The sequence below is a fragment of the Aegilops tauschii genome, chromosome 3 (assembly GCF_002575655.3).
Source record: "Aegilops tauschii subsp. strangulata cultivar AL8/78 chromosome 3, Aet v6.0, whole genome shotgun sequence".
NCBI classification, from domain to species: Eukaryota; Viridiplantae; Streptophyta; class Magnoliopsida; order Poales; family Poaceae; genus Aegilops; species Aegilops tauschii.
In genome coordinates, this window is record NC_053037.3 from 330,998,607 (window position 1) to 331,023,616 (window position 25,010).

A 25,010-nucleotide genomic window follows, 5' to 3' on the forward strand; every position below is an offset into this window, starting at 1 on the left:
ATTTGACATTATTTGCTTTTACTTTATGCCTTACAACGCACAATTCCATGAATCTTAAGATAGATTAGCTTTCTTATAAAAACTAGATGATTTTGAATGAAATGAACTATAAGAATTAAACGAACATCTACATCATGCATATATGACTCAAAGCTTACATGCTATAATGTGGTATTTATTCATAATTTGGTTGCCAAATCTCATGCGTGCAATGCACGTGTACCTTACTAGTCTAAATGGTGTTTGTGTGTGTGTTGTGCTTGTTAAACACATTGTACGTAGTATATCATACATGGTTTAGATTCCGAACATCTAGCTAGAGCATACATGTACTATGATTTCAATTCAACATAAAATCTATACATATATTTGAATATGAGACCGTATGTACATGTAGTTCGTATTTTTATAGGAATTTACTTCTCCTATATTCATGTCATGTGTTGTGAAGATAATATTCAGATGGTTGTATAACTAACCCGAGTACAATCCCATTCAAACAGGGAAAATGTACTCAAATTTAGTCCATATGCTAGACAACACACATACTTTTTTTATTGTTGAGGGAAGTGCAAATTGTTTTGCTACTGTACACGTTATGTTTGTTGTCCTGTTTTTTTTGTTGTATTTGAATGCATTTCTAGTAATGTAGTAAAACGGGACATAGCTCTCTCTAGTGATGAGGTGTGAATTGTCTTTTTTTGGGTACACGTTAAGCTTGTTCTCCCGAAATTTCAAGCCGCGCCTTGTTATGCCGAAATTTCAAGCTAGCGTCTCTGTCTATCAAGCTGCGAAACTCCCGCCTCTTCAACCCGCGCCTTGTTACCCCAAAATATTTAAGATATATCTTTGTCTTGTTGTGCTCCGACAACTCCCTCCATCTCAACCCGCGCCTTCCTATTCCAAAATTACAACGCGCACGAAAACTCCCACCTCCTGTGAAATCCAGACACGCGAAATGCCTGTGATACCCCTAAACCGAAAGAACCACCTAGCTCAAATCAGTGGGGGTAATTTCGTAACTTACCCCACATTTCGGACAAGCACGTCCCTAAGCCATGGTTCCCCACTCCCATACCATCTGCCCACCCATTCATACACTGAGGCCGCGAAAACCCGCGAAGCCCCATACCCTCCTCCATCCGCCACCCAGCCGGAGCCTCTTCCCCGACGACGTCCTCTACAACAAAACCTCGACGTCCCTCATCCACCGTACCGGATGAGGATCCGTCGTCGATCTCGTCGTCCCGCCGGTTCAGCCACCCCGTCCTCCACCTCCATGGAGCTGCCCCGACGTTCCCCTCGTCTTTTGCGCCACCTCCATTCCCACACCATCATCTTCACCTGCACCACCGGAAGAGCATCATCATCACCGTTTCCTCGGATGAAGTTGAGGCCTAATCGGCGCCACCAAAGAGGTTGTACACTAATCGCCGCATTTTTCTTCTTGATTCGATCTCACGGTGCTGCCGGCGCTCGGTCCCGAGCCGACACGGCGCGGCTCCATCCACGGCGGCATAACCGGCCACTTCCTCCATAGCGTCGCTCCCTCGGCGGCGACGTCCACATCAGTAGGAGCTGCTGCTGCTTTAGCTCTCGCTCGCGCTGCTGCTCTTCTATTGCTCTCGGTCCCCTGCTTGGTCTGCTCTTGCTATTGCACTTGCTCTTGCTACTGCTCTTGCTCTTGCTTGCGATGCTGCTCCGATTTACCTACACTTTAGTTAACTGAATCGACTTTTGGGTCAGTCAATTTTCAGGGGGTGGGGGGCTCGCCGGAGTTAAGGAAGAACCAGCTACAGCAGGGAGGGGCTCGCCGGAGAGGTACCCCAGTATCTATCTTAGGGTTCAGGGTGGGGGCGGTAGTGGGGCGGTGGCGTGGGGATCACCGGAGAAAAAGCTCGGCACGGGGGGGACTAGAGGGATGGCCGGGGCGACGGCGGACCGGCGGTGGGGAGTGGTTTTGGGGCGTTCGAGGCGATGCACCACCGGCCGCGGGCGGCGGGGGCGGCTGTTCAGCCGGTGGTGGCTGGCGGCTCAGGGTAGCCTCACCTGATGCTGCTACATGACCAGCTGCCCCGGCTCTCGCACGCGCTGCTGCTGCTGCTACTGCTTTTCTGCTACTAGCTAGTGCGTTCAGTTTAGACAGTAAAATTCAGTTTCGACAGCAAAATTTAGTTTCGACAGTTAAATCCAGTTCCGACAGTTAAGTTCAGAGATGAGCGGCCTCTGTTGGAAAAGGCAATGCCTAGGAGGCACTTAGGCATGCCTAGGCACTAGGCAATGTTCAAACGCCTCGCTTAGGGCATAAGCTGAAGTCTAGGCAGAGCAAGTAAGAAATTCTCTACCCAAGCGAGAAATCATGCCATATTGCACTGATATGCCAAAAGGGCAATATTCCAATCATAGTAGCTCGTAGTTAACATACTTATATGCCCTAAATTAATAAAATATACATATAATAACCACATATACACCCTGATAGTAAAAGTTATATAACCGCCTAGGCTGCGCCTAGGGCGCTTAAGCACCGCCTAGGCACTAGGCGAAGGCTAACCGCCTCGCTTACGCCTACCACTTGTTCCAACCTTGTGAGCGGCTAATGTATTTTACATCTAGCACTTTGTGGTTATGTATTTTACGTCATCTATTGGAGATGCTATTAGAATTCCACTCAGGTTAACGTTGCCTCTCCTGTCCTGCTTCAGCCTCGGCGTCGTACAACTCACCGAAGCTGCTCCAACGACGAAACCCTCCATCACAGCGGAGCAGTACCCCGGGCTCCATCTCAAGATGTCTAAGATCTTCTTCCCCTCCTCCGACAGCCGAGTCAGTCGGATCATCCTCACCAACCAACCCAATCACGCTGAGATCGACATGGCTTCACCAAAGAGGTTGTACACTTGTTGCATCTCTTTTTTACTCTACAAGTTATATATATTGTCCTCTGAGCACACGCAATAACGTGAAATACGATTAGTTTCTCCTACTATATGACAAGCAGTGAGCTACCAGGCAACTTAGCTATCTGTGATGGACTCTCTTTAATGCCATCATTATTAATCTCTGCGCGTTTGAGCTGTGCATTTGTCGATGGGCCTGGGAGTTGAGCTAGCAGGGCAGTCGCCTGGGTCCAAAGTAATAGAACTAGCACAAAAACATTTTTTGAGTGTAGCCTTTTCCTTGCTTAAGCCTGCCTACTAGGATCGCCAGTGCTTGAAAGGAAAAGTGAAGGAAAAACATAGGAATTGGAAAGTTTCCTATGGTACTACTATTCATGAATTTGGTTCAAAGGAATGGAGCAAAGGAAAACTATAGGATTTGTTCCTTTAGTGTCTGCTTGAAAGAAAAACCGTAGGAATTTTAATTTCCACCTGTCCTCCTTTTCAAATTCCTATTCATGAAGCACAAGACTAAGAGATAGTAGCATAATAGCATTATAACCATACATTTTCTTGTGGTTTGACTTAATCTCACCTTGCTTCTTTGCATCCTGTGATCTTCCAATTCTTGTGAATCAAACACCCAGATTTGCATAAATCATGTGTTTTTAAATTCTCTGTTTTGCACGTGCATTCATATCCTATTCCCGTCTATTTCCTATCCCTGGATTGTTAGAATCATCAAATTCAAACAAGCCCTTACACAATTACTTCTGTTATAGATATGTGTCAAATAAAACCTTGTGTGGTTTGTCCTGCTCCTGCTGCGTTGCGTTCCACCCCAGGTCAGCTGCTCCAATGACGGAAGGATTCACCACAGCAGGGATCCGCTCTCCAGACTGTCTTTCGCCGCCTCAGATCTTTTTCCCCGCCGCCGGCAGCCATGACAACTGCATTACCATCATCAACTGAGCAAATGACCTTGAGGACTACACGGGTCCGCAAGAGAGGTCGCACTCTTCCGTGTATGCTTACGTTATGCATCACTTAATATGATGACATGCTACTTTATCGTCGTGTTCACCTATTAGACTCCAAGTCAGGTCCAAACTAATGCTGAAACTGGTGTTTTTAAATGGTTGTGGGGTACATATTGGGGCAGCAATCAGTACTATCTGTCTACTATCTAGTTAATCTCGGGTGTCTACTATGAGTTTCATGTTGGGTGCAAACAAACATTAAAGGAGCCATTATCTATATTTTTTAACTAAAGCTATTATCTGCCTGCTATCATTGGTTTTGGGTCTATCCACAGTTTGCTACCATCACTCAGGATTTTTGCATGCACTCCTTACATAATCTCACTATGTTTTATTCCTATGCATGTCAGTTATTGCACACAATGGAACTGAACATGTAGAGCAAAAGAGACGAGCCTTGCGTGGCAATAAAATTTCATGCAGACGTCGCTCCATGGTGGGCGCAAAGGCAGCCCCCCTCCACCCATTTCGGATTGTAATCAAGAGGAAGATAACTGTTCTGAGGGGGATTCAAAAAGAGAAGACCACTCCTATTTACCCCCTGAGGTGTTCACTCTAACTTGGCATGCTGATGTTGGTAATATCATGCATATGGTGCCTTCATTGCTTACTGGATACATCAAATATGTCATCTACTTAGTTTAGACATGCTTTATGTCAATGCCATCTGTTTAGTTTCTTTATCGTATATGTGAATCATGCGATGCCATCTTGTTTAGCCAGACATCATATATGTGAATTCTGCAATGCCACCCTGGTTAGGCAGTCATCTTATATGTGAATTATATCATGCCATCAATTTTTTATTACGTGTTAAATTTGTCAACAATTTTAGTACATTCAATTACTCTTCCTATGCATCAGCCATTCGGCACAGTCATGGAAAAATCTGAAGTGGAAACAAGGTCTTCAGAGCAGACAATGCAATCTGACGAAGCGCATGTCTTGCTGGTTACGGATAGCTCCTGATAGGAGGATTCAGAGACAGATGACCAGTCCTATTTCCCCCCGAGGTGCATGCTCTAAGTTGGCAGGGTTATGTTGCTCATATCGTGCGTATGGTATCTTGCATTGCTATGTCATTTGCTTAGTTTAGACATGCTTTGTGTGAATGCCACCTGTTTAGTGTCTAATTACCATATATGTGAATTATGCGATGCCATATTGTTGCAAGACATTATATATGTGAATTACGCAATGCTATCTCGTTGCAAGGCATTATATATGTGAATTATGCAATGCCATGCTGTTTAGCCAAGCGTCATATATGTGAATTATATCATGCCGTCCTTTTTTTGTATTTCTCGTTGCATTTGTCAACAATGTTTGTATATTCAACCGCTCTCTTGTGCATCAGCCATTTGAATTGGTGATGGAGAAATCTGGAGTGAAAACAAGGTCTTCAGAGCAGACAATGCTACCTGCTGAAGCAGATATCTTGCTGGTTACAGATAGTTCTTCAGAGGAGGATTCAGAGGCAGATGACCAGTCCTATTATCCCCCTGAGGTGTATGCTCAAACTTGGCAGGGTTATATTACTCATATCAGGCATATGTTGTATTGCAATGCTTAGTTTTTACATCATATGCACAATATTGAATGCCATCTCCTTAGTTGACACACCATATATGCGATTGCCCTCTGCTCACTTGCTTAGTATATAAATCATATATTTGAATTATATCATGCCAAGATGTTTACATAGACAGCATGTATTTGAATTATGGCATGCCAACCCATTTTCTAAAGACATAATATAGTTATATCATCTCATCCTGTTTACATAATCATCAAATTTTGAATTATGTCATTCTATCCTGTTTAGTTAGCCATCATACATTTGAAATTGTGTCATGCTATCTTGTTTAATTAGCCATCATATATGTGAAATTATGTCCTGCTATTCTGTTTGGTTAGACAACATAAATGTGAATTATTCATGCCCTGTTTTCTTCCCTACTATCCATTGCACCTGTCTATCTTACAATGTCCGTACATTCAATTACTTTTCTTGTTTATCAGCCATTTCAATTGGAGGGGGTGATGGCAGTATCTGTGGGAGTAAAAACACGGTCTTCAGAAAAGATTGTGCTACCTGTGGATGCAGATAGAACCACGGTTGTACTTGCCCAAGAACCAGCCCCACCACACATAACTCAGACTCACGCAGATTGTACCCCTACCTAGTTGGACAAAGAACCAGCTACACCCCTTCTAACCCCAACCCCAGCAGATAGTAACCCAGTTCCAGTTGACACAACACTGTCTCCACCACAGAGCACCCAAACACGAGCAGTTAGTAAGGCAACTGTTGTGCCCAAAGCACGAAGACCACCACTCCGAACCCCAAGTCAACGCTTAAAGCAGAAGAAGAATTGTTCTAAGGTCAGGTTCCGTAGCTATGGTTCATACTACTTTGCTCTTGCATCACTGTATTTACTCACGCCAACTAATTTCAAATTGAAGGATGCAATTGAAACTCCAGTGGCGCAACATGTATGTTTTAAACCTGTTTCTTTAACGTGTTTGCTGTTGTAACTTGCTCTATGTTGATTTCAGTTTCAATTGAATAAACAGTTATGTTCTAATGCCATGCACATTACAAGTGTTGTTATTGCTGTGTAGTTTCCCACACTTATATTCTGTCTATGCTGCTTTGTCTTAAATAGATATGATTCAAACTATATCTATCTTGATTTGGCAACATAAACTAGAATGATATAGACCATACAGTGACCATACTACATAGATATATGTTTGTTTCATGCTGTTATCCTATCCACCTTACTACTGAACTGGTTTACCAAAATGAGTTTCATATGCTACATTGTAAACCTGTGATGTGTTTGTTTGTTTCTCTTTTAGAACGCGGATAAAATATTGGAGAAGAGTACCCCCGTTATGCAATGGTAAAGGAAGTAATGCAGATAAGGTTCAAGATAGTGAGACATCCCTGTTGGTCTCCAAGAAAGCTGATAAAAACTATATTGAAGACACTGAGACAACCCCAAAGTCCTGTCTTGATGTAGTGTTCGAGTTACTGCTACTACTGCTGGCACCAGCTCTTCGAACTCGCTGCCTGAATCAGTTCGGCTTCTTGAGTCTCAACTTCAAGTTGAAAGACATCGATCAGATGTCATGCGACAGGAAGCCGAAGGACTGAGGAAGTCCCTACATAATTCAGATGAATACTTTCTGGTGCAACAGCAAGTGCTGGAGGATTTAAGAGCCAAACAAGAGAAAGTTAATAAGCTTGCTAAGCATCTTGCCAGCATTGTGGGTACCCAGGATATTGTTTCTTCAGCTCTTCTGAAGTGGTTTTAGTTCCGGACTTGTTTTGCTGCGGCGTTTATTTGCACTGGTCGCCAACTTTGACAACCAGTGTATATGATATGCTGCTTTGTTCCCTATATTTGCACTGGTGGTGAACTTTGATGCCCAGTGGATGTAATATGTGTAATAGCCGTGATACCCTAGCATAAGTTGCTTGCATATTTATTTCCTTGTTGTCTTGTTTATTTGTTTGCTTGTAGTCAGTGCACTTCTTTTTCCGCGATTTGCTAGTGGCCGCAATAACCTATTTTTAAAACTAACCCACAATAACCATGGGCTACATATTTACTGTAGGTACCATGGGCCTCCTACGGGCCGTAGAAACAATGGCCCTTCTTAGGGCCATGGAAAGAATGGGCCTTCTACGGGCCGTAGCATCATTGGGCCTTCTACGTGCCGTATGATCGATAGGCCAAACATGGGCCCGCATTATGGGTCGTAAACGGGCTAGATTTGGAATCGTCCCTTCATGGGCCGACAATAACAGGCAATCGTTAATCGGCCGTATTTGATGACGTTACGAAAATGGCCCAACAGAGTAACGGGCCGCAAACGGGCCGATTGTAACCGCGGGCAGAATTTGGCCCACAGGCAGAAATGGCCAATGACGGGCCGTAAGTAACCGAATGCTAGAATGGAGCCCAAGAATAAATGGGCCCTGAGAAGGCCGAAACATAACACGGGTTGGAAACGGCCCAATGGAATAATGGGCTGTTAATGGGTATAAAAGGGTACACTGTTCATTGCGGGCTAGATTCACCACGGGCCGTTAGTGGGCCAAGAGTTACAAATGATCTCATATGGGCCGAAAGACATCATGGGCCATACATGGGCCGGAAGTTACAACAGGCTGGAATCATATTGGAAGGCCCAGATGAAGCTACTGGGCTTAATTTGGATAGGCTGTAACGGGCCGTGAGTTAGCGGGCCGTAAATGGGCTATATACGAATAGGCCGTTAACAGGCTTTCCGTGGGCTGGCCCATTACCTTTTGACCAAGTCAAACGAGCCGGCCTTTTCACCGAAATGGGCCTCTGTTGGGCCGTGCCACGTGTCGACGTATCATAGGCGCCTCCTGTCCAATGAATGGATGACAACTGTCCCAATGGTGACCCAACACGTGTTTCCTCCGGCCAATGAGAATTTTACACATGGAAAATCCTCATTGGTCCGGGCTGTTAGCGGGTTATCGGATCCAAAACCGCACCCGATAGCTTAACGGCGTTCTGTTACGGTGGATGCCACGTGTCGGTCACCCTTGACGAAAGCACTACCATGACGCGCGATTTATCGTCATGGAAGTGGACACTTCTGTGATGATAATTTTGGTAATGTCATGGAACACTTCTACGACAGCACAGGTATGACTATCTTGATTCTGTCATAAATTTGTCATGGATGTACATGCATGAGAGAAAACGTGACCTACTGTGACAAACACGTATCATCACAGAAGTGTCTTTTTTGTAGTGATTACTCATATCATGCATATGTTGTATTGCAATGCTTAGTTTTTACATCATATACACAATATTGAATGCCATCGCCTTAGTTGACATATCATATACGCGATTGCCCTCTGCTCACTTGCTTAGTATATAAATCATATATTTGAATTATATCATGCCAAGATGTTTACATAGACAACATGTATCTGAATTATGGCATGCCAACCCATTTTTTAAAGACATAATATGGTTATATCATCTCATCCTATTTACATAGTCATCATATTTTGAATTATGTCATTCTATCCGTGAATTATATCATACCATCATGTTTCCATCGACGGCATGTTTGTGGTTTATGGCATGCCAACCACTTTAATAGACACATCGTATAGTTATATCATGTCATCCTGTTTACATAGTCATCATATTTTTATGTATGTCATTCTATCCTATTTAGTTAGCCATCATACATGTGAAATTATGTCATGCTATCCTGTTTAATTAGCCATCATATATGTGAAATTATGTCCTGCTATTCTGTTTGGTTAGACAACATAAATGTGAATTATTTCATGCCCTGTTTTCTTCCCTACTATCCATTGCACCTGTCTATCTTACAATGTCTGTACATTCAATTACTTTTCTTGTTTATCAGCCATTTCAATTGGAGGGGGTGATGGCAGTATCAGTGGGAGTAAAAACACAGTCTTCAGAATAGATCGTGCTACCTGTCGATGCAGATAGTACCACGGTTGTACTTGCCCAAGAAACAGTCCCACCACACATAACCCAGACTCGCGCAGATTGTACCCCTACCCAGTTGGACAGAGAACGAGCTACACCCCTTCTAACCCCAACCCCAGCAGATAGTAACCCAGTTCCAGTTGACACAGCACCGTCTCCACCACAGAGCACCCGAACACGAGCATTTAGTAAGGCAACTGCACTGCCCAAAGCGCGAGGACCACCACTCTGAACCCCAAGTCAACGCTTAAAGCAGAAGAATAATTGTTCTCAGGTCAGGTTCTGTAGCTATGGTTCATACTACTTTGCTCTTGAATCACTTTATTTACTCATACCAACTAATCTCAAATTTGAAGGATGCAATTGAAACTCCAATGGCGCAAAAGGTATGTTTTAAACTTGTTTCTTTAACGTGTTTGCTGTTGTAACTTGCTCTATGTTGATTCCAGTTTCAATTGAATAAACAATTATGTTCTCATGCCATGCACATTACAAGTGTTGTTATTGTTTTGTAGTTTCCCACACTTATATTCTGTCTATGCTGCTTTGTCTTAAATAGATATGATTCGAACTGTATCTATCTTGATTTGGCAACATAAACTAGAATGATATAGACCATACAGTGATCATACTACATAGATATATGTTTGTTTCATGCTGTTATCCTATCCACCTTACTACTGAACTGGTTTACCAAAATGAGTTTCATATGCTACATTGTAAACCTGTGATGTGTTTGTTTGTTTCTCTTTTAGAACGCGGATAAAATATTGGAGAAGAGTACCCCCGTTATGCAATGGTAAAGGAAGTAATGCAGATAAGGTTCAAGATAGTGAGACATCCCTGTTGGTCTCCAAGAAAGCTGATAAAAACTATATTGAAGACACTGAGACAACCCCAAAGTCCTGTCTTGATATAGTGTTCGAGTTACTGCTACTACTGCTGGCACCAGCTCTTCGAACTCGCTGCCTGAATCAGTTCGGCTTCTTGAGTCTCAACTTCAAGTTGAAAGACATCGATCAGATGTTACGCGACAGGAAGCCGAAGGACTGAGGAAGTCCCTTCAGAATTCAGATGCATACTTCCTGGTGTAACAGCAAGTGCTGGAGGACTTAAGCGCCAAACAAGAGAAAGTTAATAAGTTTGCTAAGCATCTTGCCAGTATTATGGGTACCTAGGATATTATTTCTTGAGATCTTCTGAAGTGGTTTCAGTTCTGGACTTGTTTTGCTGCGGCGTTTATTTGCACTGGTCGCCAACTTTGACAACCAGTGTATATGATATGCTGCTTTTTCCCCTATATTTGCACCGGTGGCGAACTTTGATGCCCAGTGGATGTAATATGTGTAATAGCCGCGATAGCCTAGCGTAAGTTGCTTGCTTATTTATTTCCTTGTTGTCTTGTTTATTTGTTTGCTTGTAGTCAGTGCAGTTCCTTTTCCGCGGTTTGCTAGTGGCCGCAATAACCTACTTTTTAAAACTAGGCCACAATAACCATGGGCTACATATTTACTGTAGTTACCATGGGCCTCGTACGGGCTGTATAAACAATGGCCCTTCTAAGGGCTGTAGAAACAATGGGCCTTCTACGGGCCGTAGCATCAATGGGCCTTCTACGTGCCATATGATGGATAGGCCAAACATGGGCCAATAACATACCACATTATGGGTCGTAAACGGGCTAGATTTTGAATCGTCCGTGCATGGGCCGACAATAGCGGGCCGTCATTAGTCGGCCGTATTTGATGACACTATGAAAATGGCCCAACGGATTAACAGGCTGCAAGTGGGCCGATTGTAACCGCGGGCTGAATTTGGCCCACAAGCAGAAAAGGCCAATAACGGGCCGTAAGTAACCGAATGCTAGAAATGAGCCCAAGAATAAATGGGCCCTGAGAAGGCCGAAAGATAACAAGGGTTGGAAACGGCCCGATGGAATAATGGGCCATTAATGGGTATAAAGGGGTACACTGTTCATTGCGGGCCAGATTCACCACGGGCTGTTAATGGGCCAAGAGTTACAAATGGCCTCGTATGGGCCGAAAGACATCATGGGCCATGGGCTGTAAGTTACAACGGGCTGGAATCATATTGGAAGGCCCAGATGAAGCTGCTGGGCTTAATTCCGATAGGCCGTAACAGGCCGTGAGTTAGCGGGCCGTAAATGGGCTATATACGAACAGGCCGTTAACAGGTTTTCCTTGGGCCGGCCCATTACCTTTTGACCAAGTCAAATGGGCCGGCCTTTTCACCGGAATGGGCCTCTGTTGGGCCATGCCACGTGTCAACGTATCATAGGTGCCTCCTGTCCAATGAATGGATGACATCTGTCCCAACGGTGAGCGAACACGTGTTTCCTCCGGCCAATGAGAATTTTACACATGGAAAATCCTCATTGGTCCGGGCTGTTAGCGGGTTATCGGATCCAAAACCGGACCCGATAGCTTAACGGCGACCTGTTACGGTGGATGCCACGTGTCGGTCACCCTTGACGAAAGCACTTCCATGACGCGTGATTTATCGTCATGGAAGTGGACACTTCTGTGATGATAATTTTGGTAACTAGATGATACCCTGCGCGTTGCTGCGGGACTTTTTGCCTTCATAAGCAGTTTCATGGAAAAGTGTGATCGGATGAAAATAAAATTAACAACTAAAGATCCAATCAAACATTGATATTTATGTTGAACGAATACAATTTGGTATAAAATTAGAAAGACATAGCAGTACCATGGCATTCCCATCCTTAATATTCAAGTTAGCTTTGTAAAACCATTGAAATAATTTGGGTACACTTGGTTGGCTTGTGGTGACTTCAAAAGAGGCATTTGTTCACATGTACGCAAATGTTAATTTAGTGTAGCCGAGTAGTAACCATTGAAAAGGAAAATATGGATAGATGGTCATATGATAGGAGAGGTAAAGCGCACCAAGTAAAAGGTGAGCAGCAAACAATATCTTATTTATTCTGGTACGCAAATTTCAAACAGTTTCCAGTAAGTTAAACCAAGGAAGTCCAACCCTCCATGTACCACAACAATTATACTTTGTTGTTCTGATTTAGGAAATCAGATAATGCTATCTGACAACAGTCCAAAAGACCACCCCACAAAAAAAGTCCAAAAGACAACCAAAGAACATGAATTGCCTTATGGCACATAATACGACATTCACTCATCTATGCACATAATTATAGAAGTATTGGCAGTAGATAGTCCACAATCCTATATGGAAGTAAGCACCAATAGGCCAAGTGGATTCCAAATTCGTTCTGTCCTGCACCACTTGTAGCCAGCGGTTACAGAGTAAGAGCACTTGTAGCCTGTAGACGATTTAGTGAAGGATTAAGGGCACCCATCATGTATTTAGGACCACCAGGGCCTTCACCTGATCAACGATTCAACAAAAAGCAACATGGTAGTAAATGATGACACCACCAACCCAAACATGCAAGATTGTAGGCAGCAATACCTGGGAGAGCTGGAGCTTTGGGAGCCAGTAGGAGCCGAGTCGTTCCAGCGTCTCGGTCATGTCGAAGGCATACAACAACAGGGGCTTGAGAATCGAGACCCGGAGGAGGTGTGAACACCGGTGAGGGGAATATGGTGTGCGAAGAGAAATTTGAGAGATGGGTGGGGGTCACAACATGGGGCGACAAACCTCGGGATTGGAGGTGATGGCGACTACCGTGCTCAGAGATGTCGATGTTCACGTACGTATCCTCCAAATCTCCACACTCTGGTGGTAAATCCATGGGGGCTAGTACCAACAGGCAATGGGGCGAGGACCACAGGGCCTTAAAATTCTTCGCCTCAGGAAGTCAGGAGGCCCGTCGGTTTTAAAGTAGGAGTAGTGGAGGAGGTGAAAAGGAAAGACATCCGGAACATTAATACCCATCTGTTTCTTTGGGAAAACGTTAATATGTGATAGTAGATGAATGGAAATTGATGGAGAAGGTAAAGAGGGGGAGGTAATTAATAGGTATGCTAGGAGAATAATTGTCAGTGGAGAAGATGGACACCCCAACTGGAACCGATCTCTAGGGGGAAAAGGTAACTGCAGCAGCTCTGCACGGGTAAAACAAATTGATAGAATCTAGTACTAATTGAAGATGATGTGGCTCAAGGAAATCACAGGAAAACAGTTAGTGGATGTTGATGTGGCATATTGCTGAGGCGGATAGGCTGCATGTCAAGAGAAATAGGTTAGTGGGGATGAACTATTTAGGTATTATAGATGTCATGGAACACGTCTACGACAGCACATGTATGACTATCTTGATTCTGTGATAAAATTTTCATGGATGTACATGCATGACAGAAAATGTGACCTACTGTGACAAACACGTATCATCACGGAAGTGTCTTTTTTTGTAGTGTCACCGACGATGAGTGCGTCAATGCTGCGCGTCCTTTTCTTCCCCAACGGATCTGAGACCACTGGTGTGGAGGGAGAGAGAGGCCTGAAAGTGCTATTTATCGACTAGAGGGGGTGAATAGGCGATTTTTAACATGAGGTCTTTGAAGACAAACAGTAGAAATGAACCTATTGATATGCAGCGGAAGGTAGACTGCACTAGACAAGCCATAGTCAAGTAAGCAATGTAGTGAAAGCACGAAGACTATCAGCAGCTAGGTAGTATGGATCAGGATGGAAGACAGTATGAAGCCAAATAGTAAATAGTCTTCACTCACTGAAGTCAACTAGATCAGGCAAGCAGGCGATGCCTTCACGAAGACAAAGTGTAAAGTAAGGGGAAGTGGAGGATAGAACCAGTTGCTTGGTGAAGACAAGGATTTGGTAGACAAGTTCCAGTTGCTGTGACAACTGTACAACTGGTTAGGGAGGCTGCGATTTAAGTTAGAAGACTGCGTCTTGACCTTATTCCCCATGAGCTAAGTACACCCAGTCCTTGCCCAATCACTCTGGTAAGTCTTCAAGGTATACATCCAAACCTTCACAGACTTCATTCACCGGCGATCCACGATGACTCTTGGATGCTCAGAACGCGACGCCTAACCGGCTGGAGGATTCACAGTCCTCAAGTGTAACAAGTCTTCAGGTCACGCGGACAGAAAGAATTCAGTGATGCCTAACACTCTTTGGCTCTGGGTGTTTTGGGCTTTCTCCTCGCAAGGATCTCTCTCTCAAATGCTTCGGAGGCGGGTTGCTCTCAAACGACAAAAGCCGTGCACTAACTCTGAGCAGCCACCAATTTATGGTGTAGGGGGTGGGCTATTTATAGCCAGGACGCACCCCGACCTGATATCCCTGCAATGACCTGGGTCACTAAGGAACTGACATGTGTCCAATGGTCGGATTTCAAACACACTTGGCAGCTTTACTTGGGCTACAAGCAAAGCTAACTCATCCAGCTCTGGATAAGATTTGCTTTCATTGTGTTTGCTCGAAGACATAGGATTTTGGTTGAGCACCACTTCAGTCACTCTGACTTTGTTCACTTGGATCCCACTTAACAGTACGGTGGTTCCTATGACTCAACAAAGAAGAAAAGGAAACTACGAAACAACTATGTCTTCGTACTCCATAGTCTTCAAGTGAATGTATTCACATGTCATAATCTTCATCGCGAATGTCTTCATGAACCACCATTGTCTTCAATGTCTTCACACATTTTTAGGGGTCATCTCTGGTAGGTAAACCAAATCAATAAGGGACTACTACCTGTGTTATCCTGCAATTCTCAAAAACACATTAGTCCCTCAACCAAGTTTGTCGTCAATACTCCAAAACCAAATAGGGGTGGCACTAGATGCACTTACAATCTCCCCCTTTTTGGTGATTGGTGACAAACTGGTTGAAGTTTTCAACGGGGATAAAAGTATGTGAAAGTTAAGGATTAAGACATTGTCTTCATATGTGTAGGAGGCTCCCCCTGAAGATGTGCATATAAGTAGTTTGCTTTTGAATGCAAATGCACATGGCAGGTTTTACTTTGTGGAGATCCTCTACAATATACGAAGACAATTCATCATGCATATATAAGAATAACGAAGATAATGACATGCATAATGAGAAATGGGCATCTGCAGAATGAGTTCATGCGGAATTTATCATGGCATCACAAAGTAGAAGCAAAAGTAGCAGACGACCATCAAGTTTAAGTGTTACAACTCAAAAGCCAAATAGTTTCAAAACGAGAGTTATAAGAACTTAGCAAAAATAAGGCAACCACCCATATGGACCCGCTTGAATACTATCAACCTCATATGCTTCTCCCCCTTTTGTTAGAAATGACCAAAAAGGTTTGAAGACATAGAGGATCTACTCGTTCCCAGTTGGAGTAGAAGATGGAGCAGGGTCGACGTTGGAGTTTGGTGGTGTAGACGGGCCTGACTCAGAATCATGATGCAGTGCAGCCAAAGTCGATGAAGTGCCGTCGTCTTCTTCATCATCGACTCTCGCAACAACAGTTGCAGCGGAAGACGAATGTTCAGAATCTTCAATAGATGGAGTGTGATGCCAGCTTGCATTTTGTGGAGGCCTGGAGTCAAACTTGAAGGTCTCTATGAAGCCATCTTCGCAAAGATCATCTTCAGAGCAGAGCATTGTGAGGCTCTTCCAGGACCGCCGACAGGCTTCATGAGCAACAAATGAGTTCTTGGTGGCCAAGTTGCGAATGCGATTAACATCTACCAAGAGACTCTACATCTGACGCTTCAGCCAGTCAAGATGCCTATCCTGCTTTTGATGTAAAGCCACCAGAAGCTCACGGTCATTGAGGACACGAGGACGCTTCTGAGGCCTTTGAGCTATTGTGCTAGCAGTGGCTCAGTATTTGCACGGTGTGGCACTCGCAAGTTTCCAGCCAGAGGATAGGTAGGTGTTGCGGCATTTGGCACATGAATCCCTTCAATTGGTTGCGTGAAGCTCTGGAATTCTGCATTCTGAAGGTGGAGTGGCTTCTTTGCTCGCTCAGGGTAAATGGCTTCAATAGACATATAAACATCAGGCAAAAAGACAATGTGATTGTGCGTTGAAGGCTGATAGTCAATGGTTGAATGAAGCTTAATCAAGCGCATCACCCATGGAGCATAAAATTTCAGGCCAAACAGATCGATTCCAGAAGCAGCAAGCTGTCGGATGAAGAAATCCTGAGTGTTGAATCTGGTGCCATTGATAATATAGAATACCAACGTGTTCATGGAGCCTTCAAGTTTAGCTTCAGAAGAATTTCCTTTGATAGGCCAAATAGTACGCCTCAGAATATGGTACACTGTGCATGGCAAGTACTCAAGGTCCTTGACAAAGAAATCCTTCGGGTATTCGGCGTCTTGGGGAAATGGTTTCATCATGCTCAACATTTGGCTCATGTTTGGCTCGGGCTTCTGAAAAATGCTCTGCAGCTCATTCTGATGAAGCTGACAACCAGGTTCGTACAACTCCCTGGAGTGGGCAGGGAAGTAAGCTCGATGATATCCTGAGCTTTGGCTTCGTGATGAACATGTCATCCACTCAAGGACCCAAGTCTTCGGATCGCTGTTGTAGCCTCGAATGTGTAGCATAGCATAGAACTGCAGCAGAAGCTCTTTGTTCCAATGTTCCTTGTCAGTCACAAAGGGCAGAAGACCAACGTCCCTAAAGCAGTCAAGAGCTTCTTCAAGGCATGGCAGCCCAGCTGTCGGGGGTTGGGTGCGACATATGCCAATGGATGGCTTATCATGGTGGGAGCGAGTAGAACATCGTCGGTGCCCGGAAGCGGGATGAGGCGTAGACACGAACGCCGACGTACTTTACCCAGGTTCGGGGCTCTCCTAGGAGATAACACCCCTGGTCCTACTCTGCGGGGTCTCCGCATGATCACTAAAGCACTAGTGAGTACAATGGTGCTCCTCGAGCTGTATGCTAGAGGTAGAAGAAAGCAGGGCTAGCTCTCTCCTCTCTCTATGTGTGAGTCTAGGTCTAACAGGTTGGGAACCCTTTGCATGGGTGCCCTGGGGGGTTTATATAGGCCTTCCCCCCAGGGGTACAATAGTAATCTGGCCGGGTGTGGGACCCGGCTGTCAATCTCTCTGGCCGCCGGCTTCTCTGCCGGCTGCTGGGGCCCGCCACCTGGTGGGCCCCGCCGACTGGTCTAGTACGGGGCCGACATGCCGCTCCCACCGCTCACGGGTCTTGCCGGCTGCTTGTTACTGTAGCTGTAATGCTAATGACGCATACTTGGTCGGGGAGGCGTGGCTACAGTCCCGCCGTCTGGCGGGAGATCGCTGTAGCCACACCGTGTCTCATCTGGTTAATGGCGCACAGACCCCGAGGGAAGAGTGGGGCGCCTTCTAGAGGCCGGCCTCCCTTGGGTCCGACTGGTCAAGCTTTTGCCGCCTTCCGGGCTCTCGCTGCCTAGTAGGACCCGCCGCCAGCAGGCCATACTGACAGGCCATCATGGGGGCAGGGCTCTGCCTGACAGGAGTGACGTCAAGGGTGGAGTGGCAACAGTGCCGCGCCGTGCGGAGATCTCCACCCGTACGGGGCACTGTGGCCATGCCGTGCCCTGGATATGGGGGTGATGGGCTACACTGTAGCCACATCCTGTCTCATCTTCTTAATGGGGGCACAGACATTGAGGGCGTCGTGGGCCGCCTGCTAGGAGCCAGCCTCTCCAAAGGCCGCCTGCTAGTAGTGGGCCCATCTTGGGGCCGTCTTCTGGTGCTTGGCCGCCTCTGGCAGCCGGCCGCATTAGCCATCCGGCCACCAGAAGACGGCGGTTCGCTCTTGATGCTTGAGGGGCGCAGCCAGCCCGAATGTCTTGAAATGCTCAGGGACTCGGGTTAGGCTACCTGTGGCCCATTACTCCGACAGTAATCCCCGAAGCTGGTGAGGCGTCGCGACTGATAAGTCGAGAAGCCGTAGCAGTTTCCTTCTCCAAGTGCTCTTGCTGAATACTTATTCGTCTTCTGGCGTGCCGCCTGCCGGGGAATCGGCCATGACCAGGCGGACTCGTTCGATAGTTTTGAAACACCAAGGCGGGAACCAGGTGGCGTGCTTGCCAAGCCTCCAGGTCCGCCGCCCGCTGAGAGCACGCCACGCAGCGCCTCTTAGCCGGGCCAGCCTGCCAGCCCACACGCACGATGGGATGCGGTAGCAGGCCGGGCCCGCCATTACCGGGCCTCGGGGCGCGAGCGGATCTGCTGCGGCCGAGGCGAGCGGTTGCGCTTCCGTACGGAGTTACTGCACGTAGTAACTCGCGCGCTAACTGCGGGGCCGTGGGGTCGTGGGTGTAGTTAATCCCATGATCCCACGCCCTGCCCCCTCGGCTTCGTAGCCCAAAGCTATAAGTAGTGGGAGGAGGTGGAGCGGCAGAGCACGCGCACCCTCCTCTCCCCTTGCCACTTTTGTCCTTCTCCTCTCCTCGCTGCCGCTGCACCTCCGCGCTCCGCCGAGGCGTCGCTGCAACTCGCCGCCTTCGGTCTCCTTCGTCATCAAGCTCTTCGCTCCGTCGCGGCCTCGGGCTTCGCCGCGGCGCCATCTCTCCGTCGAGCTCGGGCTCCATGGCGCGTGAGAAGGGAGGGGACTGGGATGGCTCGCTCGTGATCGACAACCATCTTGCCTTCCTCTGCGCCACATGGCGCCTGCCCGGCGCGGACTTCGTCAAGGTGCACGTGCCACCGAAGAAGAAGATTTCACCGGCGCCGACGGGAGGCGAGCGGGTTATCTTCCGCTCGCACTTCCTCTGCGGCTTCGGCCTGCCAGTGAGTGGATTCTTCCGCTCCTTCCTCGACTTCTACCATCTTCAGCCACATCACCTGACGCCCAACACCGTGATGCTGCTGTCCGCCTTTGTCACGATGTGCGAGGGCTATCTTGGCATCCTCCCCACCATCAAGTTGTGGGGAGCATTCTTCTACACCAAACTGGGCACCTCCACCAGGGAGAAGGTGGCCCAGTGCGGCGCCTTTGTCGCAGTGCGCCATCCGTCTGCAAAGAACGCCTTCCCCACCATCAAGCTATCACAGTCGGTCAAACTATGGCAGAAATCATATTTCTACATGAAGAACATCGACCCGGCCATCGACTTCATCAACCTGCCGCCTTACGAAGCCGGCCCTCCGGCCGAACCTCGGGCCAACTGGGGCTACAAGCCGAAGCCCGTGTCAGCCGACGGCATCGCCGCCATCAACTGGATCCGGGTGCTGACCGAAGAGGAAGGCCTCAAGGCATCCGACCTGCTGGTCGCCTTCGTCGAGCGTCGGGTTCTCCCGCTCCAAGGCCGGCCTCATCTGATCTGTCGGATGAGCGGGCACCGCGACCCAAGCCGGATGTGCACGAAGGACATGCATGCCATCGAGGTTGCCCGTATGGTGAACGAGATCTCCGACCTCAAGCTGTCGGAGGGGTCCTGGCGGTTCGGCAAACGACCATACCACCGTGCCAACCCGCCGCTTGTTGTAAGTTCTACAATTCTTTCCTTTTTGATACTTGCTTTGATCTTGGTCTTGGTCTTGAATAGTCGGTCTTTTGAACGCAGATCTATATGTCTCCGGCGACGGCTGCCATCTTGGGGCCGGGTGGAAACTACCAGCCGGACCGGGAGGTGACCGATGTGGACGACCCCGACATGGGGGCGGCCGCCCTGGAGGACGACGCCATAGGCGGCAGCGATGGAGCAGGCAGCTCCGAAGACGGAGGCGGCTTCGAGACCTGGCCCGACGATGATGAAGAAGAGGACGAGCCGCGCCATGCGTGAGGCGCCGGCAAGGCGGACGTGGGCCCCTCCGCCGAGCCGGCTGCTCAGGGCGGCACACGCAAGCGCAAGCAAGGCACCGTCTTGTTCGGCAGCGCGCCGAAGAAGACCAAGAACCCGACCGCCGCGACCAGGCAGAAGGAGGCCGCTGCGAAGGCGGCCAAGTTCCAGAAACTTCTGAAGGCGCCTCCTATGGTGTCGGCGTAAGTATCTTTTCCTTGTGCTTTCTTTTCTTGTTGGTTGCGTCTGAGCTTCCTTGCTTTGTTTGTCTTAGGGCCCCGCTCTCTCTTGAGAAGTCGACCACCGCCTCTGTCATTGGGTCGGCGGAGACCTCCACCACCACCCGGCGAACCGACCCTGCGGCCGACCTCCGGGAGGCGCAGGAGCGAAACGCGCGGGAGGCGCGCGAGGAGCAGGAAGCCGCCCGCTTGGAGAAGGCGGAGGCGGACAAGGCGGAGGCCGCCACGTTGAAAAAGCTGGCAGAGGCTAAAGCCGATGCCGCGGCAAAGAAGCTGGCCGAAGAAGCCGTGCGCCGTCAGGCGCCGTTATTCGTCATCCCCCTGAACTCCGCGCCGCCACCACTAGAGTTCACGGTGCCGACTGGGGGAGCCGGCGACGAACAACCGATCATGGAGAGGGAAGGCGGCGATGTCGCCATGCCGGAGGCGGACGTGCCTCCACCACCGCAGTCTGGAGGAGCGCGGGACAAGCAGCCGGCCGTCGCGCTGGTGCCGTCAGCCAGAAACGAGGTGGTGACGGGCCCGACTCCTGAGGCCCGCACACCATCACGCCACCGAGGCGCGAAGGCGGCCTCGGCGCCACGACCACTGGAAGTCGGCGCCGTGAGCTCGTCTGTCCCGGATGCCGAAGCAACCAGAGCCGCACCCCCTGAATGGGTGCATGGAGGCGTGACGGACGCTTTAAACCAAGCGATCCTGGATGTCCAGGCCAAACTCCGGGCTGAGGCCACCGCTCTTCAGCAGTGCAACAGGGCGTTCATGGATTCGCGAGTGGCCATTCGGGTCTGTTTCTTACTTCTTCGTCCTTGATTCTCGTATTTCTCTGTGGGGGCGCGCCAGCGCACCCACTGGGTGTAGCCCCCGAGTTTCGGGCCGGCTGCTGAGCAGGCGGCTCGAAACTTTAATTGACAAGCTCCGAGTGCTAACATCGTCTGATGTCTTCATTGTAGGATTATCATAACCTTCACGCGGCCACCTTTAACTCCAATGTCCGAGAGCCGGGCCAACGGACCACTGACTTGTCGGAAAGCCCGAGTAAGTCTTTGTTTTCTTTCTCTGCGGGGGCGCGCTAGCGCACCCGCGGGCTGTAGTCCCCGATATTCAGGCCGACTGCTGAGCAGTCGGGCCGGATCTCCCCGGCAACTGCGCTTCCTCTTTGCTGGTTGTTGACAACTTTTTCTCTACGGGGGCGCGATAGCGCACCCGCGGGCTGTAGTCCCCGAGATTCGGGTCGACTGCTGAGCAGTCGGGCCGGATCTTCCCAGCAACTGTACTTCTTCTTTATTGGTCGTTGATGTCTTTTTCTTTTCTTTGTTCTTGTAGAAGCCAACGCTTCCCTGCAGCAGCAGCTGGGTGAGGCCAACACTGCGTTGCGCGCCAAGGAGGCGGAGTGCATCGAGCTGCTTCAGGAGCATGACCGACTGGCCAAGCAACTGACGGAGCAGGCGAAGCTTCTCCAGAAGGCCCAGAAGGAGGCGGAGGCGAAAGAGTCCAGTCTCCTCACCGAGTTCGAGACCGAACGCTTCGCATGGACCAACAAGGAGGCGCTACTGACATGTGGCTTTAGCAGGATTGAAGACATGGTTGATGGTAAGCTTTCTTCTTTCTTTGAGTTGCCAGCTGTTGATTGAACCGGCTTCTAGCTTCTGACTTCTTTGCTTTCTGCCTGAGTAGACTTCTTTCCAGGCCACTCTGGCGCCGCCAACCAGGCTATCAAGGCTTATCGTGAGGAACGGAGGGCGGAAGGTGCGCAGATCGCCGCCAACGCCCCCCGAACCCTTAGCGAACAGCTTCTCAGCATCCAGGCCCGCCTTCGGTCGGCTCACCGGATGTTGCGCCGTCTTCAGCGCGTCAGGGCCCAAGCAATTTCCGCCCTGTGGCCAGACATGCCACCTCCGCGCACCCCCAGTCGGACTGCCGACTGGCTGGAGGTGGCGGCCGGCCGACTGGAGGCTTGGAGGGGTTCCTCGGCCCGGGCTGGAGCGCGCCGGGCCTTGGAGTTTGTCAAGGCATGGTACCCTGGGCTAAATCTAGCCTAGTTGACCACAATTTGGCAGGAGGCCCAAGAGGAGCTGGTGGTGGTGGAGCGTGACCTTGCCAAACGGGCTGCGGCGATCGCCGAGTACAGCAACACCAGCATCTTCGTTCCTGAGATGGCTGAGAACGGTGCTGAGGTGCCGCAGGAGTGGTTCAGGCTGAAGCCGGAGGATGACGAGGACTCAGCCAAGATGATTGACTCCAGCGACGGGGGAGAAGGCGAGGAGGACGAGGAAGGTGGAGAAGATATGCCAGAGGTCGGCGCGGACGGCCAGCCTCAGCTTGACCGCGCTTCGAATAATGAGTCGCGCTTGAGTGCGCCGACTGCTGCTGGAGGCGACCAAGCGGAGACTGACCAGTCGTCCACTCCACCAACCGGCGCTACCGACTCCGCCAACCAGCCGGACCCCTCAGCTGCTCCTTAGACTGCCGACTTATCTTTATTTTTCCTGTTTTATCAGTCTCGACAAACTTTGTTAAATTTGCACAATTCCACCCGCGGGCTGTATTTCAAACTCCGTTGAATGCTGGCCAAGGGCCTTTGGACTTGTAAATATTCTTCCACACAAGTTGTGTTTTTGCCGAGTTCTGACTTTTCTTGCTTTCTGCTCCTCGGCTTTTTTCCTTTGCCGCCCTCCCTTTGCTGCCCTCTTGCCAGCCAAACAGCCGCTCTGCAGACTGTGGCTGGGTCAAGTGATTAGCTACTTTCGGGAGAGCAAGTACTTAGCCTACTGGAGCGTTAGCAAGGTAAGTAGAAGCCGGTCGGCCGGCTGCTCAGCAACCGGTAGCTGAGGCGGGATGCCAGCCTGGACTATGTGCGTGATTTGAGTCCTTAGCCATTTTTCGTGTGGACACCGTTTCTGCAACTCCTGCCCACCGGACAGTTGCTCTGCCAGCTGCAGCTTTGCCAGGAGAAGATTTAGGTGCCAACACACTACTTGTCCGACTGCAGGAAGCGCCACATAGTACAAGGCGGCGAGCCCCCGGGCCGACTAGTCGAACCCGGTGCCAGGCGGAATAATGAAATAACACATTCATAGGCATAATACTTATCATATAGATAAAACAGGGTAGCCCCCGAGCTATTCTCGGGGGATCCGGAGTCTTCGTACTTAATACAAAAGGTAGCGTGGTACATACTGCATCAACTGTAAAATCTTCGAATAAGGTTTGCATTCCACGGCCGCTCTGTCTCCTTGCCGGAGTCGTCTCTCTTGCGTGCTCTGGGCTTCTGAGCATCGATCAGGTAGTAGGAGTCGTTGCCCAAAACTTTGCTGATGATGAAGGGGCCTTCCCAAGGTGCCAAGAGCTTGTGATGGCCGACTGTTCGCTGGATCAGCCGGAGCACAAGGTCTCCCTCATGGAAAGATCTTGGCTTGAACTTGCGTTTGTAGTATCGGCGTAGACTCTGCTGGTAGATGGTGGACCAGCTAAGTGCCAACAGCCGGCCCTCTTCTAGTAGATCGACGCCGTCTTCTCTTGCTTCTTTGGCCTCCTCCCCGGTGTACATGGTGACTCGAGGGGAGTCGAATTCTATGTCCGTCGGGATGACGGCTTCAGCACAATAGACGAGGAAGAAAGGCGTGAAGCCGGTTGACTTGTTCGGAGTTGTGCAAAGGCTCCAGAGGATGGCCGGCAGCTCATCGAGCCAACAGCCGGCCGAACGCTCCAGAGGCTCGACCAGTCGGGGCTTGATGCCGGACAAAATGAGGCCGTTTGCTCGCTCCACTTGGCCGTTTGACTGCGGATGGGCAACGGGAGCTAAGTCCAGTCGGATGCCCTGCGTCGCGTAGAAACGAGCCAAAGTGCCTTTGGCAAAGTTTGTGCCATTGTCGGTGATGATGCTGTGTGGTATGCCATACCGAATGGTGATGTTCGTGATGAAAGTCACAGCAGTCAGACCATTCAACTTCTTGATTGGTTTTGATTCTATCCACTTGGTGAATTTGTCCACGGCGACAAGCAAATGAGTCATGCCGCTGCATGCTGTCTTGAATGGTCCCACCATGTCCAATCCCCAGACGGCAAAGGGCCAGGCAATGGGGATGGTCTTGAGTGCAGAAGCCAGCAGATGTGGCTTGGAACGGAACTTCTGGCACCCTTTACATTTCTGGACCAAGTCTTTGGCATCTTCTAGAGCAGTCGGCCAGAAAAAACCATGGCGGAAAGATTTGGCAACAAGTGATCTTGAAGCCGCGTGGTGACCACACTCGCCTTGGTGGATATCTTTGAGGATTGCTTGCCCTTTCTCCGGCTCTATGCAGCGCTGGTACACACCAGTGACACTGTACCTCACAAGTTCTCTATTGACAATGGTGTATGCTGCTGCACGACGTTGCACTTGTCGAGCCGAGATCTCATCAGTCGGCAGCTCTTTGTTCACCCGAAAGTTGAGGATGGGCTGCGCCCATGAAGGTTCTGCTATTTCTTCAACTACCAGAACTTCAATTTGCACGAGGGCGGTTGGGCTGGGAGGCGGCGGGCTGGAGTCGGCTACCACTTGCTGTGTCAATGAAGTCCCCGGTCCGACTGCTGCAGTCCCCGGGCCGGGTTCTGAAGTCCCTGGGTCGGGTGCGACTATTGCAGCC